This window comes from Phascolarctos cinereus, unplaced genomic scaffold, assembly GCF_003287225.1.
Source record: "Phascolarctos cinereus isolate Bilbo 61053 unplaced genomic scaffold, phaCin_HiC Scaffold_2;HRSCAF=192, whole genome shotgun sequence".
Classification (NCBI taxonomy): domain Eukaryota; kingdom Metazoa; phylum Chordata; class Mammalia; order Diprotodontia; family Phascolarctidae; genus Phascolarctos; species Phascolarctos cinereus.
In genome coordinates this window covers 358,598,571-358,615,797 of record NW_027555625.1, presented here as the reverse complement: position 1 = coordinate 358,615,797, position 17,227 = coordinate 358,598,571, and the positions used below count along the sequence as shown (strand labels likewise).

The 17,227-nt window shown below is 41.0% G+C and overlaps 1 long non-coding RNA gene across 1 annotated transcript in view; it reads left to right on the top strand.

The window, feature by feature from the left end:
• The window catches only part of LOC110222384 (uncharacterized), a 226,037-nt gene that overhangs the window by 129,277 nt on the left and 79,533 nt on the right, over window positions 1-17,227 (top strand). Inside the window, exon 2 of the long non-coding RNA XR_013484374.1 lies at window positions 7,529-7,593. This is a non-coding gene — a long non-coding RNA (uncharacterized LOC110222384). The remainder of the gene's footprint in view (window positions 1-7,528; window positions 7,594-17,227) is intronic.

Sequence of the window (17,227 nt, the reverse complement as noted above, 5' to 3'; positions counted from 1 at the left end):
GAAGAGATAATATGCAAACAATTATGTTCAAACAAGATAATTACAGGGTAAATTGGAAGTGATGGCAGAGGGAAAGCACTAGAATTAAGGAGGATTGGGAAAGGATTCCTGAGGATTCTAACTAGGTCTTGAAAGAAGCCAGGATATGGAACTGATGAATGAGAACATTCCAGGCATGGGGCACAACTGGTGAAAATGCCCCAAACCTGGAGATAGAAATAAAAGTTAAGACTGCAAAGGCAGTTTTAGCCAAATTGTGGAAGATGTTGAATGCCATAATGAGGAATTCACACTCTATTGAGTACAAGATAGGGAGTCACTGATGGTTTTCCAGTTGCAAGATAAGAGTAGGATATTCAGAAGATTACTTGGGCAGTGGGGTGGAAGATGGACTGAGTTTGGAATAGACTTTTGGAAGGAAAATCAATTAGTTAGCTATTACAATGGAAGCAGCTAGGTGGCTCAGCGGATAGAGCACTGGAGTCAGGAAAACCTGAGTTCAAGTTCAAATCTGGCTTTATACATTATTAAGCTGTGTGACCCTGAGTGAGTCACTTAACTTTGTTTGCCTCAGCTTCTTCATCTGTAAAATGAGCTAGAGAAGGAAATGGCAAACACTTCAATATCTTTGCCAAGAAAACCCCAAATGCGGTCATGAAGAGTCAGACAAAACTGAAAACGACTGAACCACAACAAGCTATTACAGTAGCCTAGGCAGAAAGAGGTAAGGGCCTAAACGAGGATGGTTGGTTGCATTAAGAGAAGAAAGGACAAGAAAATGGAATGGCATCTAGAAGTGAGGGAGAACAAAAAAATCAGGGATTGACTCCAAGGCTAAACCAGGGTAACTTGAAGAATGGTAGCACCCTCAACAGCAGTGGAGAAGTTAGAAAGACAGGCAAGTTGGGCAGGGGAAGAGAGAGAGAAAATGATTAATCCAGTTCTGAACAAGTTGAATTAAAAGTGCTGGCAATATATCCAGGTGGAAATGTCCAGGAAGCAAGATAGAAATACCAGAATGGAGCTCTAGGGAAAGGCAGAGTTTGGAGTCATTGCATCAGAGCAGAGGAATAGATAAAATCATCAAGGGAGAAAGTGTAGAGGAAAAGAAGGCCAAGAGCAGAACTGGGAACACACATATGGAAGGGGTGTCAAGAGGAGGAGGAGCCAGAAAGAGAGACAGAGAACTAGTGGGAGAGGTAGGAAAAACACCTTAAGAGTTTGATCCAGCACTTAGCGAGATGCCTGGCACTTAGTAGGTGCTTAATGAATGTTTATTGACTGACTTACTGATCGATCACACAGAAGCCCAGACAGGAAAACACAGAGCATAGTGGAAGACTGCTAGATCCAAAGTCAGAGAACTTGAATCTTATCTCTGTCTACCAGGTGACCTTGGGCAAGTAACCTGCCCTCTCTAGGCCTCAACTTCCTACTCTCTAAAATGTGAGTGTTGAACTCCATGCTCTCCAACATCCCCTCTAGCACAAAAACCTGTTATTATGGGCCAGAAGTGGGCAGGAGAGCCCCTAGACCTTTTGAATACCAGCCAAAGTAAGCTTCATGCTCCTGTCCCACCCATTATCTCTCTGAGTAACTGGCTATCCCTCAACAATATAGGACCCAATAGGGTTCAGGGCTCTTTTGGCATCTCTGGCTAAAATTGAGAAAATTTACTAGAGAATAACCTCTGACTACAGGCAGGCTTTTCTAAGAGGTCTCTCTCTCCCTCTCTCTCTCTCTCTCTCTCTCTCTCTCTTCTCTCTCTCCTCTCTCTCTCTCTCTCTCTCTCTCTCTTCCCCCACCCCCATCTTCCCAACATAACTAAACAGTCTGGATTCCACTAAAGACCACCTCATATGACCTATTTTCCACTGCTTTCCTCAATCTGGCTGCACTTCCCTGGCCCCACTCCAGTTTCTCTACATTTTTTTTAAATCCTGGACCTTAGCTGGACACAGGCCCCCAGTGGTACCCTGATCCAGCTAAGCCTGGCCAGAAGGCCTCCTTCTGGATCCTACCTGTTTCATTTCTGCTAAACATGCTCCAAGTATCACGTCCCCTTTTTGTAATAAGAGAAGAGAGGGCCCTAACTCACTGGCAGCTGGTGACTCAGCATGACTCGTGGATTCCTCAGCAATGGCTTTTTCCAAGCCCACATCAGGTTCCCCATTGGTCACCAGGGAGACAGGTCAGTACTGGGGCTGCAGAAAGGGAACTGACTAAGAAGTCCTGAGATTGGGATTGCACCACCAGCTCCGCCACTTACAGGATGTGTGACTTAGAGGGGATGGGCGTGGTATAGTCGGATCATGGGTTTTGGAGAAAAAGGACTCTGAGTATCAATTTCCTCTGTTGTAAAATGAGATGAATGGGGAGGGACCAAAACAAAAAAAATCAAGCTTTCATTATATGATCATAATGAACAAATTCCACCAGAGAAAAATTGAGAAAACATACCTTCCCCTCCTTCTTTGCATACATGGAGGAGGATTATATGTGTGTAACAACGTATATGCATTCCGACTTGGTTCATATGTGTTTGCTAGTTTTGCTGAATTCTTTTTTTTTTATTCTTTGTTACAAGGAATGGTCACTGGAGTAAGGGAGGGAAGAGGAATAACATTCAGAAATGAAATTATGATAAAAATAAAAGATTTTTTAAAATGTCTTTTAAAGGAAAAATTGGGTGTTTGGACTAGATAGGGTCTATTTCAGCTCTATATCTGTCATTATTATTGTGTTATCTATGAACCTATAGGCAAGTCACTGTCTTTTGGTAACATGAGGGGATGGGTCTGGATCAGAAGACTTAGTTCTAGTACTAAGGTAAAATGTGAGGGAGCTGGGAGAGCACATTGCCCTTGGGGTCAGAAGACATGAGGCTTCAAGTCTTTGCCCCAGTCCAAAGTAGCTTCACCTGTCTGTGCTTTGGTTTCTTTAGAATGGAGGTGCTCCCACTTCAACTACCAGGTTCACAGATTTTTTTTTTTTGAGGAGAGCCCTTGGGAAACTGAGAACCAATAGGAATGTGGATTGTGGTTCTAATTATATGGTCCATAGAACAATGACAGTTCTATGATCTTAGAGTTCCTTTCCAATCAATAAGCATTAAGTGTCAGGCATTTCCATAGGCACAGAGAGAGTAAAAAGGAAACAACAATCTCTGACCTCAAGGAGCTTACATTCTCTTCTATCTGGGCAAACCACATGCAGACGTAGGAGTAGTGAGTACAATGTACTAGCAGTCAGGATTGGGAAAAGTCTCATGTAGGAAGAAAGGAAGGAAACAAGCATTTATTAAGCACCTACTATGTGCCAGGCACTTTGCTAGGCCCTTTACAAAGCCCTCATTTGCTCCTCATAACAACCCTAGGAAGTAGGTGCTGTTATTATCCTCTTGTCACAGTTGAGGAAACTGAGACAGAGAGAGGTTAAGCAGCTTGCCCAGGGTCACACAGATTTTAAGTGTTTGAGGCTGGATATGAACTCAGGTCTTTCTGACTCTAAGTCTAGTGCTTTGTCTATTTCTTCACCTCGTGCTTCTGTAAGACGTGGAGCAGCCTCCACATAGAAGATGACAACTAGGTTGAGTTTTGAAAGAAGTTCTAACATTCTCTGATATACAATTATTATAATAATAATAACCAAATTTAGATGGGACCTACTATGTGCCATGCACTTTACAAACATCCTATTTGATCCCTCACAACAACCCTGAAAGAGAGGTACTATTATTATCTCCATTTTATAGTTGTGGAAAATGAGGCAAACAGAGGTTAAGTGACTTGCCCAGGGTCAAACAGCTGATAGAAATGGGATTTGAATTCAAATATTCCTGACTTCAGGACCATCACTATATCCACTACACTACCAGCTGCCTCCAGGGTGCCATTCTAAGTCATTCTTTGCTTTTATGACTTCAGTCATTCAACAGACTCTTACTGAATACGTGTAACCAGCCCTTTGTTAGGCTGAGTCTTCCTCTGTTGATTATCTCTAATTTATCCTGTCCGTAGCTTGTTTGAACACAGTTGTTTGCATTCTATCTCCCCGTTAGACTGTAAGCTTCTGGAGAGCAGGGCCTGTCTTTTGTCTTTCTTTGTATCCCCAGCACTTAGCACAACGTAGATGCTTAATAAATGTTTATTAATTGGTCGACTAGATAGCAACTTACATTTATGTAGCAGTTTACCAAGTGCTTTCACACACACAGCCCCTCATCTAATCAAGCTGACTGCACTGAGCTAAGTACTCCACTTATTTTACATTTCACAGAGGAGAAAAATGAAACCAGGGAGAAGGTAGAACAAAGAGATAATGATTCCATAGCTAGTGAGAGGCAACCGGGGAGGTCCAGGAGGTGCGGGCAGAGAGATTCAAACTGGAATCCTCTCATGCCAAATCCTGAGACCTTTCCGTGGGCCCTCCTTTCCAGGGACTTAAACTGCATTTGTGAAGCAGCCCACTCCATGTGCCTAAGATGACTTGCTCTTGGAGAATCACAAACCATACAATTTTACAGCTAGAAGAGAACGCAGAATCATCGACTATAGAATGTCAGGACTGGGAGGGATCTGAGATCCCAGAAAAGAATATCACAGTGGGGAGGAACCACAGAATCACAGAACGTGGAACGTTAGAGCAGGAAGAGGCTTCTGAATCACAGAACAGAATTTCAGAGTCTTGAAAGGTAGATTATCAGGGCCAGAAGGGGTCTTAGAAACCATCTAGTCCAATGTCCTCATTTTAAAGATGCCCTATGTCATATTAGTCAGTGGACAATCGGGCGCTTGGACCCGGATTTCAAAGCTGTCATGCTGTTTCCCTTACCACATTCCCATCCCAGCTCATGAACCAGGCCCATCCCCCTTCATCCTTGCATCAGTTTCCTCCTCCTCCTCACTTAGGACAGCTTCTCCTGTACCCCTCCTCTAACACACACACACACACACACACACACACACACACACACACACACACACACACACACACGCACACACGTCTCAGGATTTAGACAGCTTATCTTATTGGAAACCAAATAGCCCCAGTGACCCTCCCTCCCTCTTCAGCGTAGGCAGCAGGGACATGAAAGTGGAATTTTAAAATACCATCAGGGAGGGAGGGGGGAGAGCTGCAAAGCATTCCCTCAATTCGCCTCTGAACGAGCGAGCTATGGGTGGCAGTGGGTTTTTTTTTCCACAAGCTAAAAAGCATGTTTGGACTTGGAATTAGCAGGTGACTTACATGGGGGAGCACTAGGTGGGAGTCTGGGCCTCCCCCTTTGTTTTGTTCCAGGTTATGCTTTCATAGTCAGTCAAACCTTCATCCGGGCCCACTAGATTCAAGTCATTGCAGGGAGCCGGGAGCTCAGAGCCCGAAGCAGACGCTGTCAGGAATTTTGCCTCAGATAACCCGACCCACCATAGTTCTGTTTGGGAATGAAAAGGAATCCGAGTTTTCTTGTCTTGTTTGTCATGTTCTCCAATGTGAATCGTGGCCACCGTTTAGCATTATAATTAAGTACAATTTAGAAAAGGGGGGGGGTGGGGGGGAAAGCTGTCAGATCTGTTCAAGGCTCTTGCCAGAAACAGCTAAATGAACTTCAGCAGCACAGACAGGGAAAACAGGGATTTGTTTGAAACTTTCCAGCCGAATGTTCTTGTGCTGGTGGGAGGCAGGCTGGAGGTTCCTAGTTCTGGAGGGAAGGACTTGGCAAAGGGGTGAGGGGGGCTAAATGCCAACTCTTTAGTGACCTTGGGCAAGTCATTTCCCCTACCCCAACCTCAGTTTTCTCAGTTTTCAGTTGGACGAAAATAATCTTGGTGGTGGATCCCTTCGCCTCTGTAGGGGACAGTGTCACCTGTCTGATAAATAGGCCAGAAAGTCCAAGCATGAAGAATCTCTGCCCCACTCCCCTCCATCTGTAATGCCCTCCTATCTCTTCTCCTCCAAATACTACCTCTTGTTCAAAGCCTTCCTCTAAGAAACATTCTTTGACCACCCCAGAGCCAAAGCGATCCCTCCTCCCAGGGATCTCCAACAGTAATTACTAGGTTTTAGCAGGGTAGGTCAGAAAGAGCCTCTGCCTACTAGTCTGGAAGAGACAGTTAAGGAGTTGCATGATCATGGGCATGTCATTTCCCCCTAATTCTGGACCTCAGTTTTTCCATCTGTAAAATGAACAGATTGGAAAGTTCAGGCATCAAAAATACCACCCCACTCCTCTTCCACCTGGAATACTGAAGAAGAGAAGCTTTAGGGGGGACATGACAATTATCTTGATGTCATCAATCATCTTGATGGTCACTCCCTTCTCTTTGCGTCACCTGTCTGATAAATAGGCAGAAATTCCAAGCATGTAGAATCCCCACTATACCCCACTTCCACCTGGAATGCTGAAGAAGAAAAAATGAGGGGGGCTGGGGGAGGGGGCAAGAGCTTGACAATGGTTTTCAAGTATTTGGAGGGCTAACATGCAGAAGAGAGATACTTATTCTTCTCAGCCCTGGAAAGCAGAAATAGGAGTAATAGGTAGAAATGTTTCAGAGAAGCCAATTTTAATTTTATATAAAGAAAATTGTTCTAGTACTACCCGTTATCCAGAAGTGAAATGTGATGTCTTAGGCAGTAGTGGATTCCCTTTTGCTAGAGGTCTTCAAGATGACTTATTTGTCAGGTAGGGGTGAGCCTAGATGACCTGTGAACTCCCTTCCAACTCTGAGATTCTGTGCTTCTGTGATTTTAATTCTCATTTGGTTTGTGACAAAGATAGGCTGATATTTGGGCACTGGATGGTTCAGAGGACCAAGGGATTGTTGTTTTCTCAGATGGTAACACAGAGAGGAGGCCCCCAAACCCAGCCCCGGGAAGGAGCCATGGTTAGTCGACCAATGATGGATGATGGCAAAGGATGAGAGTAGGCACTGGACCAAAGGGCCTTGGTGTCGACTGCAGCCCACACCTACCTGTGCCCTTGATAATAAGCAGAGCTAAGGTGGTGTCATGTCCTCAGGAAGTCTAAGCAGCTCTTAGTGAACCATGGCAGAGTAGCTTCCTCTTCCACACAGAACAGCCTAATGCTGCCTTCCTGGACCCCACCTGTCTGGGATCTCTGTAGTAAAGGAAGGCTAAGGTGGTGTTTTCTCAGATCAGAAAGGTCCTGCTTTGACCTAAAGCAATGGGGGACCTCCAAGCCCATTATCTCAAATGAGATACTATCTGTAAAGTACTTAGCACAGTGCCTGGTACATAATAGGCACTTAATATATGTTTGTTCCTTCACCACCACCACCCTTAAAGGAGGGACAGCTCAGGCACCCACCCTGACCACCTGAGTGGATCAAGGAAACCAAAGGGGTGAATGAGACCTTCAAGCCTTTTGCTAAGCAAGTGAATATTCCAGCAAAGTCCTGCTGAATGCCATAGCCAGAACAAAAGCATGAAAAATGAAAGCGTGACTGCTTTATTTTCTCAGATCCTTCATGGTTAGTCCATTAACAAACACTTTTCTGTCCTATTTTCACAGACCCAGGATCACAGCCTGTGAACAGATCTACTGAGCAGGAGGTTAACTAGAAGAGGAAGGGTCAGGTAAGAGCAGTCCATCAAAACAGGCACCACTGTGCAACACTTCCCCTCCTGCCCTCTGAACAGAGCTTAGAAGACAACCAATGTGACCAAAGACTCATGAGAGCAGGAGGGGCTGTCTAAAGACTGTAGCTGGGGAATTGGGGGTTGGGGGAAGGAGGATAGAGGCATTTCTGAGAATGGGTACGGGGACTTGTTTTGAGACCACTGTTACTCAGAGCACTTTCAAACATTCCCAGACAAGGGGGTAGTAGTCTATGATCTAGGAGTCACAGAGCATTCAATATGAGGCTGAAGGTGGTCCAGGAGACCACCCAGTCTAACCTCATGCTATAGATGAGGAAAACTGGTGCAATGCAGAGAGGCCAAGGTCACGAGGCAAGTTAGTGTCAATGTTCAGGTCTCCTGATTCCCAGAGAAAGAACAAGGCTCTTTTTGCAGGAGAATTTAGGTACCTAAGACTTGCAGTATTTCAATGAGCCAGTGTCTAAGTTTAACTTCAGACTTCAGGATTTCTCAAGTCCTCCTCTCATGCCTAGAATGAACTCACTCATTTCTACTCAGGATCCTTCTTCCTTCAAGAGGTGTCACCTCTTCCTAGAAACTTTCCCTGATTACCCCCACCCCAATTATTAGTGTTTTCTTTGGACTAAGAGGACCTAAATCCTGCTACTTACCATCCACGAGACCTTGGACAAGTCTCTTAACCACACTATTTTTTTCATCAGTAAAATGAAACAATTGACTCAGTAGCTTCTAAAGTTCTCTCTAGTTTTAGATCTGTGATCTCTACATAAATTACTCTATATTTACTTATCTGTATCCATGAAAGCCAGCGTAGAACTATGGAAAGGGCACTGGCTTTGGAATCAAAGGACCTGGATTCAAATCCTGTCTCTTGTCACTTTACTTTTGTGACCTCAGACAAGTCACTTCTGTAAACCTAAGTTTAGAGGTTATCGGGTCCCCTCTCATTTTTTGTATTAGAGGAGGGAAAGGGAAGAGAAATCTTTACAGATTTTCTTAATCTGTAAAACGAGGACTTTGGACTCCATAACCTCTGGGGCTCCCATCAGTCCTAAATCTTTGATCTCATGTTGTATCCTCCCCTTCCATGGGGTTACTACTTCAGTTTTGTCATTTTGTCCTCTATGATTTCATAGGTCTAGGACGTAAGATTCTAATTCTGAAGTTGAAAAGTTCTTTGATTCTATGGGAGCAATTATGGAATTTCTGCTGTGACTCTCAAGCAATCATAAAAGTTACGCAAGAAGTTTGTAACCAACTTTGAATTGCATCATTTTCACTAACTCTGAGATCAGAATATGGCATCCTTCACTGAATGGAAATTTCTTAAGCAGGCTCCATTCCTCTCCCCCATTTCTCCACCCCTCCCCTTTCTGTGCTACTACCACCTAGGTGTTTAAAGTGGTGATCATTTCTGGATGAGGTCTTACTGGAGAGGGCAGAGAGTGTCTTTTTAATGGGGGAAAACTGAAAGGTGGGGCACAGACACATGGCTAACCCCTTGCCTTCATTTGATTGTAATAAGTGAATTTTCTGTCATAAATGTAGTATAATCACATTCAGTCCTATAACCTCATTTCCAGTCATCTTTATTCATTGTCGTTCTTATTCCAAGAATTCCTTGGCATGTTTGAGGAGCTACTGAAGTGTTTAATAGCTGTTCAAAGTAACAACATGCACTGTTTAAAGCTAAACTGAGGGGAAAATAGATTTAACCAGTTGGGTCATTATCTTTATAAGAAATGTGTTTGCTTGGGACAGGGCACGAAACAAATTCATCATATGGAAACAACCAATGTTCAGCACATTAATGTCCAAAAGGCATCATGGAGAAAGAACCTTAGATTGAGGAGTCAGGTAGCCAGACTTCTCATCCTTAGTTCTGTGGATCATTTGTTGGATAAACTTGAGAAAGTTCCTCTCTGGTCCTCAGTTTCTTCATCCGCCAAAAATGGATGGTAAACACTGCCCTGGCTCCCCCAGAGAGATGGTTTGATAATCTAATAATATGATTGTAGAAGTCCTTTTGTGAACCAGAATGTACTCTATAAAGTGTAAGATTTGATTCGATTTAGCAAACACTCAATAGTCATCTCCTGCTTGCAAGGTTAATGGGGCAGTTTACCCTAGTGCAATGGATAGAGTGCCTGAAGTCACAAAGACTTGGGTTCAAATTTTACCTCTTGCACTTATTAGCCACAGAAATAAGACTGTCTACTAACTTATAGATGAGATGCAAGGTACCACTGCTGCCTTGTGTGCCTGGCATTGTGTTAGTCAATGGGGTTACAAAAACAGAAATGAAATAGTTCTGCACTCAAGAAATTGACATTATCCTGGAGGTGATACATCTCATACGTAAATATATAAATACAAGGTCATTTGTAAAAGAAGAGAAGAGATCATTAAAAACTGGAATGATCAGGGAAGATTTCATTGATGGAGAAATGAAACTTGATATAAGCCTCAAAAAGAGACAAGGCTTTTAAAAGGCCAAAATAAGTGGGGGAAGTGCATTCTAGGCATGAGACATGGCTTGTGCAAATGTTTGCAGGCTGGAGATGTGATATTGTTTCATTCTGAGTTTGGCTGGAACTTAAAGGGGCCAAAAGAGGAATAATGTGAAATGAGGCTGAAAAGGCGAGGTAGAGACAGATTTTTGAGGGCTTTACATGTCAGGCTGATAAATTTGTATTTTATCTTAGTGGTAATAATGAGCCAGTAGAGATTTTGGAGCAGGAGAGGGACCCAATCAGGCCTGTGCATTAGGAAGATTGTTTTGACAGTTTGGGGGAGAGTGGCTTAGAAAGGAAAGAAAGGAATCAGGGAAAACATTTTTCATGGTATTAGAATACTGTGGGCCATAGGTGATGAGGGTCTGAACTACAGTAGACCATGTGAGTAGAGAGAAGGGTTCAGAGTATGAAATCTTTGGAGAAAATATCAACAAGATTTGGCAGCTGACTGAAATATTAGGGGTGAGGGTAAGGAAAAGGTCAAGATTTGCTCCAAGGTTGTAAGTAGGAGGAATCCAGAGACTGAATCTCTTCTTCCTCTCCCCTCATTCTGAGATAACTTCATTTTAAACAAATTACTTAGGCACAGTCTCTCACACAATGACATTAATTCGAAGAGGTATGAACCTTGTTCACAATTCAGTTCTGACAATTCAGTTCAATCAAAAAATGTACTTACCTAGTCAAGGTACCATAGCCAAATGGGTTAGTTCCAAACCTACCCTATAAATTATGAGTCCACAGGAAAGAAGTCAGTAAACTTTATGTCAGTAGACATAAAGAGACTAAGGATGGAAGAGTGGGAGCGACTAAGGGGTAAGCTTCTGGAGGAGATAAGAGGGATAGGATCAAGGGTACAAATAGGGGAGTTGGCCTTGACAAGGTCATCATTCTCAAAGATTTGATAAAAGGATGAGGGCAGGTGAAGTGTAGGGAGTGAAGGGGGCTGAGGCATGGGGTAGGAGAGATGAGAGAGTTGACTCCAAGGCCCCGTACTGGGCTCTCTTCTTTTCTCTTGATTCTCTCTCACTAGTTGACAGTGGGATTATCATCTTTCTGTAGAGGTGATTCCCAAATCTACATATCCAGCCCTAGTCTCCCTCCTGAGCGCCATTCTCCCATCACCAGCTGCCTACTGGGCATTTCAAATTGAATGTCCCAGAGACATCCTAAACTTAACTGATATAAAACAAAATTCATTATCTTTCCCCCAAAACCCATCCCTTTTCTGGACTTCCTTACTTCTGTCAAGAGCACCACCATCCTAATAATCTCCCAGGTTCTCAACCTTAACATTATCCTTGATTCCTTACTATTCCTTTTCCTATATATTTGGAGTTATCAATACAGAGGAAATAACACTGGGTCTGACAGTGCCAAGGACATGGATTCAAGACCTGGCCCTGCTACATACTCTCTGTTTGACTCTGGGCAAGTCATTTAACTTCTCTAGGCCTTGGTTTCCTCATGTGTAAAATGAGGATGTTGGACCAAGTGACCTGTAAGGTTCCTTCCATACCTGTGATCCATTCAGTTCCCACATTTTCTTGTTTCTACTTCCACAACAACTTCACATCTGACTCCTTCTTTCTACTCATGTGGCCTTCATCCTAGCTTAGGCCCCCATCACTCATCTGGTCTATTGCAATAGCTTTCTTATTATGGATATACCACATCAGGTATATCCATTCTCCCATCCATCCTCCACAGAGCTGCCAAAGAGATTTTCCCAGAACACAAGTCTGACCATGTCTCTTCCCTATTCAATAAACTCTAATGCTTCCCCATTGCCTCTAAGATGAAATGAAATCTGTCATATAAAACCCTTCACAACCTGCCCTAACCAACTTTTCCAGCTTTACCACCTATTAATAACTTTTGTACACTCCACGGTCCAGCCAAACTGACCTTTCTGTTCTTCACACATGGCACTCCATCTCTCATTTTCATACTTTTATGCTTGGAATGAATTCCCTCCTCCTCTTAAAATTCCTTATTTCCTTATTGACTCTTCCTTCTGGTCTCTACTTCAGCACTTCTTCATGAAGATTTTCCTCATCTTCCCAATTCTTAGTGCCCTTCCTTCCCAAATTACCTTGAATTTATTTTGTATCTCTACCATATGTGCTTATGTATGCACATACTCTCTCCCCTGGTAGATTGTAAGTAGGGCAAATACTATTTCATTTTTATCATTGTATGTATCCCTAGAACCTAGCACTTTGATATATTATAGGTAACTTAGTAAATGTTTGTTGATTTATTGATTGATGGTCTCAATTTTCTCAGTGAAGTAGGAAGCAGAATGGGTCATCTGCTAAAAGCGAAAAGGAAACCAATGTTTATTAAACACCTGGTATCTGCCAGGCACTGTGCTAAGCACTTAACAAATATCTCATTTGATCCTCACACCAACCCTGAAAGGGAGGTGCTATTATAATCACCATTTTACAATTAAAGAAACTGAGGCGAACAGGTTAAGTGATTTGCCCAAGGTCACACAGCTAGGAAGTATCTGAAGCCAGATTTGAATTCAATTCTTCCTGCCTCTACTGAAAGATAAGGGGATGAAGAAGGTTTAAGTTATTGGGGAGAAAGTAGAAGGTTTGGAACAGCCTTTTTTGGATATACAATAGAATCAATAAGAAAAGAAGGAAAGAATTTATACCAAAAAGTGAGGCATAGTTGAGATTAGATGATATGAACTTGTATTGGACCTAGGTATCATAATTTGGTATGATAGCATAGCATTTAGTAGCATGGGACTGAAAGAAGTCAAATAGGGGTTGGGAGTATTGACCCAGGGTAGAGGATTGATGAGGTGTGAATAATGATATGGCCAGGGGCAAGGCATTCAGGGGTGGAAGACAACACATTAGTTGAACTGGTCCCCTACAAGGTCAAGACTGTAAAGAGAAAAAAGTGAGGCTAGACATGAGTTAAAAATTAGGAAAACAGAAAGAGATTGATAGACTGAAGATCACAGTGGTATGAAAAATAAGAGATAGAGTAAGACAAAGTAAGAGATGGAAAGATAAGAGATATTGATTTGGAGTTTAAGATTATTAAATTAGCTTAGTTATAGGGGATAGTAAAGACCTAAGCCATCCCTGTGAGTGACTAAAGTGGAATAAACAGAGCTGAGGAGGCTGAATAAGTGGGAGATTCAGGGTATTTGAGGAGATGTGTATATTGAAGCAACCATGTCTAAGAGTGAAGGTAGTGAAAAACAGTAAGATTGCAATCCAGGCACAGAATTCTTTGAGAAGGGAGGGGAGAATGACCTGAAGGCCTGTATCTCATGGTAACAATGACATGGATGAGATGATATAGACAGAGAGTAAATTTTGAAGGAGGAGTTGCAAAGTGATGGAAGCAAAAGGGGTCTAAATATAGCAATGGGCACCAAGGAGAAAGCTGCCTCCTTCCCCTAGCCCAGTGTGTTCAGGAAGGTGAAAGAAGGAGCAGCCTACACTGGAGAGGATAGCAAGGGATATTATGTCTTCTGGAGACAGCCAGATATCTGTGAGCTCCAAAAGATAGAAAGAATGAAGAGAAAAAAAGAATAAAAAGGTGAAGAGGTCTAGGAAGAAGAGAAGTTGTTAACAATAGAATAGTAGCTCCACAGTATACATTAGACCAGACAGGCAGAGACTAAAATGTTTTGCAAATTGCAAATTGCAAATACCTTTGTGAACTCAAAGTCATCCATAAACTGTAAGTTTATTTGTAAATATTAAAGTACATTTAAAATTTGTGGTATATAAAGGGGAGATGACATTATCACACATCTTGTTTTCATCTTTTTCAGTGGAGTTCAGATAGAAATGGCCCTGAGACAAATCATTATCTTTACTACTCTTTAGTATTTATTTAATTATATTTAATATTTAATTAAAATATATTTAATATTTAACATCTACCACTTTAATATTTTATGTTCTGTGGACTATTGCACGGGTGGATAAAATAATTGCTTTTATAATTCAATTGAAAAGTATTGGGATGTAAATTGATCTTGGGTAAGTTCACTGAAAGCATCCTCTGGACAACATCAGTAGCGGACAAGATAATGTATCTCATCTTGTTCTCATGTGACTAATTTCATCTGCTAATACTCTATATTTGGAAAGGTGTTTTTTGTTCCACATAGCTTTGAAACTATGAGTATTTGGTATGGCAATGTCCAAAAGTATTGTCTTTAAAGTTTTATGGATCAATGGTATATCCAAGTGATTGTGGGCAACAGCCCTGTCCATAATAATGGTCTAGTTCCAATACAGTTTATTAGTTGAATTCTCCAGTATATTTTGAGGTCCATACTTATAGGAAGGGGATTTGTCACCTGTTAGTTATTGAAAAATAGTGAGCTTCTGATCTGTAATTCTAGCTACCATGTGGTATCTTACTAGGTATTCAGTAGGCAAGTGCTAGATTTTTTGTGGTCTACAATGATATGCTGCACAGTTTCTGTCATCTCCTTACATAAATTTACCTTGACCAATAAATCAAGACTCTTTAAGGATAACCCTTCTGTAGTTTATGGTGACAATGATCCTTAATACCCTCTTAGATCCCACCATTTCTATAAATAAATCCATGTGACCTAGGCATTTTTTTTACTCTTTTTTGTTGACATATTGTTGGATTAATTCATGTGGATGTTGCCTACAAAGAGCCTTTTGATTCCACTCTTGGATCTTAGCCATTTCATAAGCTCCATCCAGAGGTAAACCACTTTCAGTTATGGTCTACATATCTAACAGTGTGTACTTATTGTAAATTATTCTGATGACAGAGAAGTGATTTCTGCTTGTTCTAAAAATACTTCTGTTTTCAACCTGTTACTTTTTAACTGACTTAGTGTGTGATGGACCATGTGTTTTATAGCATTGAGTGAACTTTTTTTTAGGATATCTTCCATCTCTTATGGTCAAGCTTGTATTTCCAAAAGTGTGTATTAATACTGGTATCGCATAGGTGGTATTGCATAGGTGTTCGTTGCTTCAAACATGGGGTTTTTTTTCCCCATTGACCTTTGAATTCAGGATGTTGTTTAGCCTCTTGATATACACAGCCACAGATTTCTCATTGATTGGTTTATGCTTGATTTGTCTTACCTGAAGGTACTCAAGGTATTTGTAAGTAATGCATCTATTGGTTCAAAGTGACCCCTGAATTAAAGCTCAGATTCTTAGTATTTATCTTTCCTGGGTGTACATTAAAATTTTTATAATTAATGAGTCCAAGTGACACTTTGATGTCACTGCAGAAAGATTCCATAAGATGGAGTTTTAAAATCTGTTTTTCAGTGGAGCCATATAACCTGATGTCATCCACGTACAGAAAGTGATTGATGTTGTGGCATGACTCCCTCTTTAACTTGGAAACTAAATTCAGATCCATTTAGGAGAGATGGAAGTGGGTTTAAGGCTAGGTAGAACCATAAGGGCATGAAATTGTCTCCCTGAAAAATATCCCATTTTATGTCAGTTGTTCTTGGCATTATTGTTTTGGTAGCATGTTGTAAATAGAGAATGGTTTCCTATATGGACGTCAAATGCTCTAGCATTCTCACAGGGCCTGGATATATTTGATATATTTGCAGTACATGAATAAGCTGTGAGTGTGGAACTAATCTAAAGGCTTTGCAGTGATTAGTAAGGTAATATAAATAGTGTTTGCCCTTTGTACCCCTGGGACTTTAGGGCACACTCTTTTTTGCTCTTTAAGCAATATATTTTATTTTGTTCATAGAGATTTTTAAACATTACATGCTATGAATGCTTTCTATTCCTGCATACATACAAAGTACATAAATACATAATTTGCCTGTATTTGGAGATGTCACTGGTATTCTCATATTTTAGAAATAGATTATGATGCTTTCTCTTAAGAAAGGTGGAATCTGGCCTGTATTTGAGAGGAGGTTTCTAAAGTATGTTGCTGGTTGGGGCAGCTAGCTGATGTAATGGGTAGAGCACGGGCCCTGGCGTCAGGAGAACCTGAGTTCACATACAGCCTCAGACATTTGCTAGCTATGTATGACCCTAGGCAAGTCACTGCACCGCCACTGCTTCCTAAAAAATTAATTAATTTCAAACGTACATTGTGATTAGTGATTAATGTACCACTGTGAAGCGTTTGAAGCAATACTTATGGATTTTGACCAATCCCTCCACTGTCCAGTTTTACAGAAAGGCTAGAGTTTTAGTAACAGTCACCTTCTTTGATATAATTGTCCTGTATTCATTATGTGGACAGTACTAAAGCTTTGTGTTTCACAGTTGAACCAACTTGTGTTTTTGTTGTGTTAGATTTCTTGTGGCCCTATGGGTGGCCTGAAATTCTCTGCATCTTTTTTTTTTTTATAGAAGGAAAAGGAGAATCTGAATTTGGCAGATATTCTTAAGGGGGGGAATGGGTATATTCTTTTCTCTTCTTTGATTTCTTTGCATCTCAAGTCACCCTAGTATAAAGCATTTTTAATTAAAATTGAATTGCATATTTTTGTTTATATTTCTTTGACTCTATGTATCACCTTTAAATTTTGACTTTTACTTTCAGTTGTTGATTAAGGGAATCTAGAATTTTTAACATACTTTTGTTTTCTGACTTTCTTTTTATGTGTCACTTTTTACTGCCTTTAATTGGGTGATATGCAGTTCATATTTGTTATGATACCTACTGGCTAAGTATTGAGAATATATTATTGTTGTTATTTCATTCTTCTCATCCTTTTCTATGGTATTAAGCCAGAAATAATCTTGGGACAAGTCACTATAAGTCATTGTTCTTCTTTTAAATTAATTTTTTTGGATACATTTTAAGTTCCAAATTGTCTCCCTCCCTCACCACCCTGCAGTAGAGGACACAATTTGATGCAGATATAGATATATAGCTATATAAATGTGAAATCATACTATACATACTTCTGTTTATCAGTTCTTATTCTGGAGGTGGATAGCATCTTCCTTCATAGGTCCTTTGTAGTTGATTTGAATATTTATAATACTCAGAATAGCTTAGTTGTTCACAGTTATTCTTCAAACAATATTGCTGTTACTATATACAGCATTCTCTTGGTTCTACTC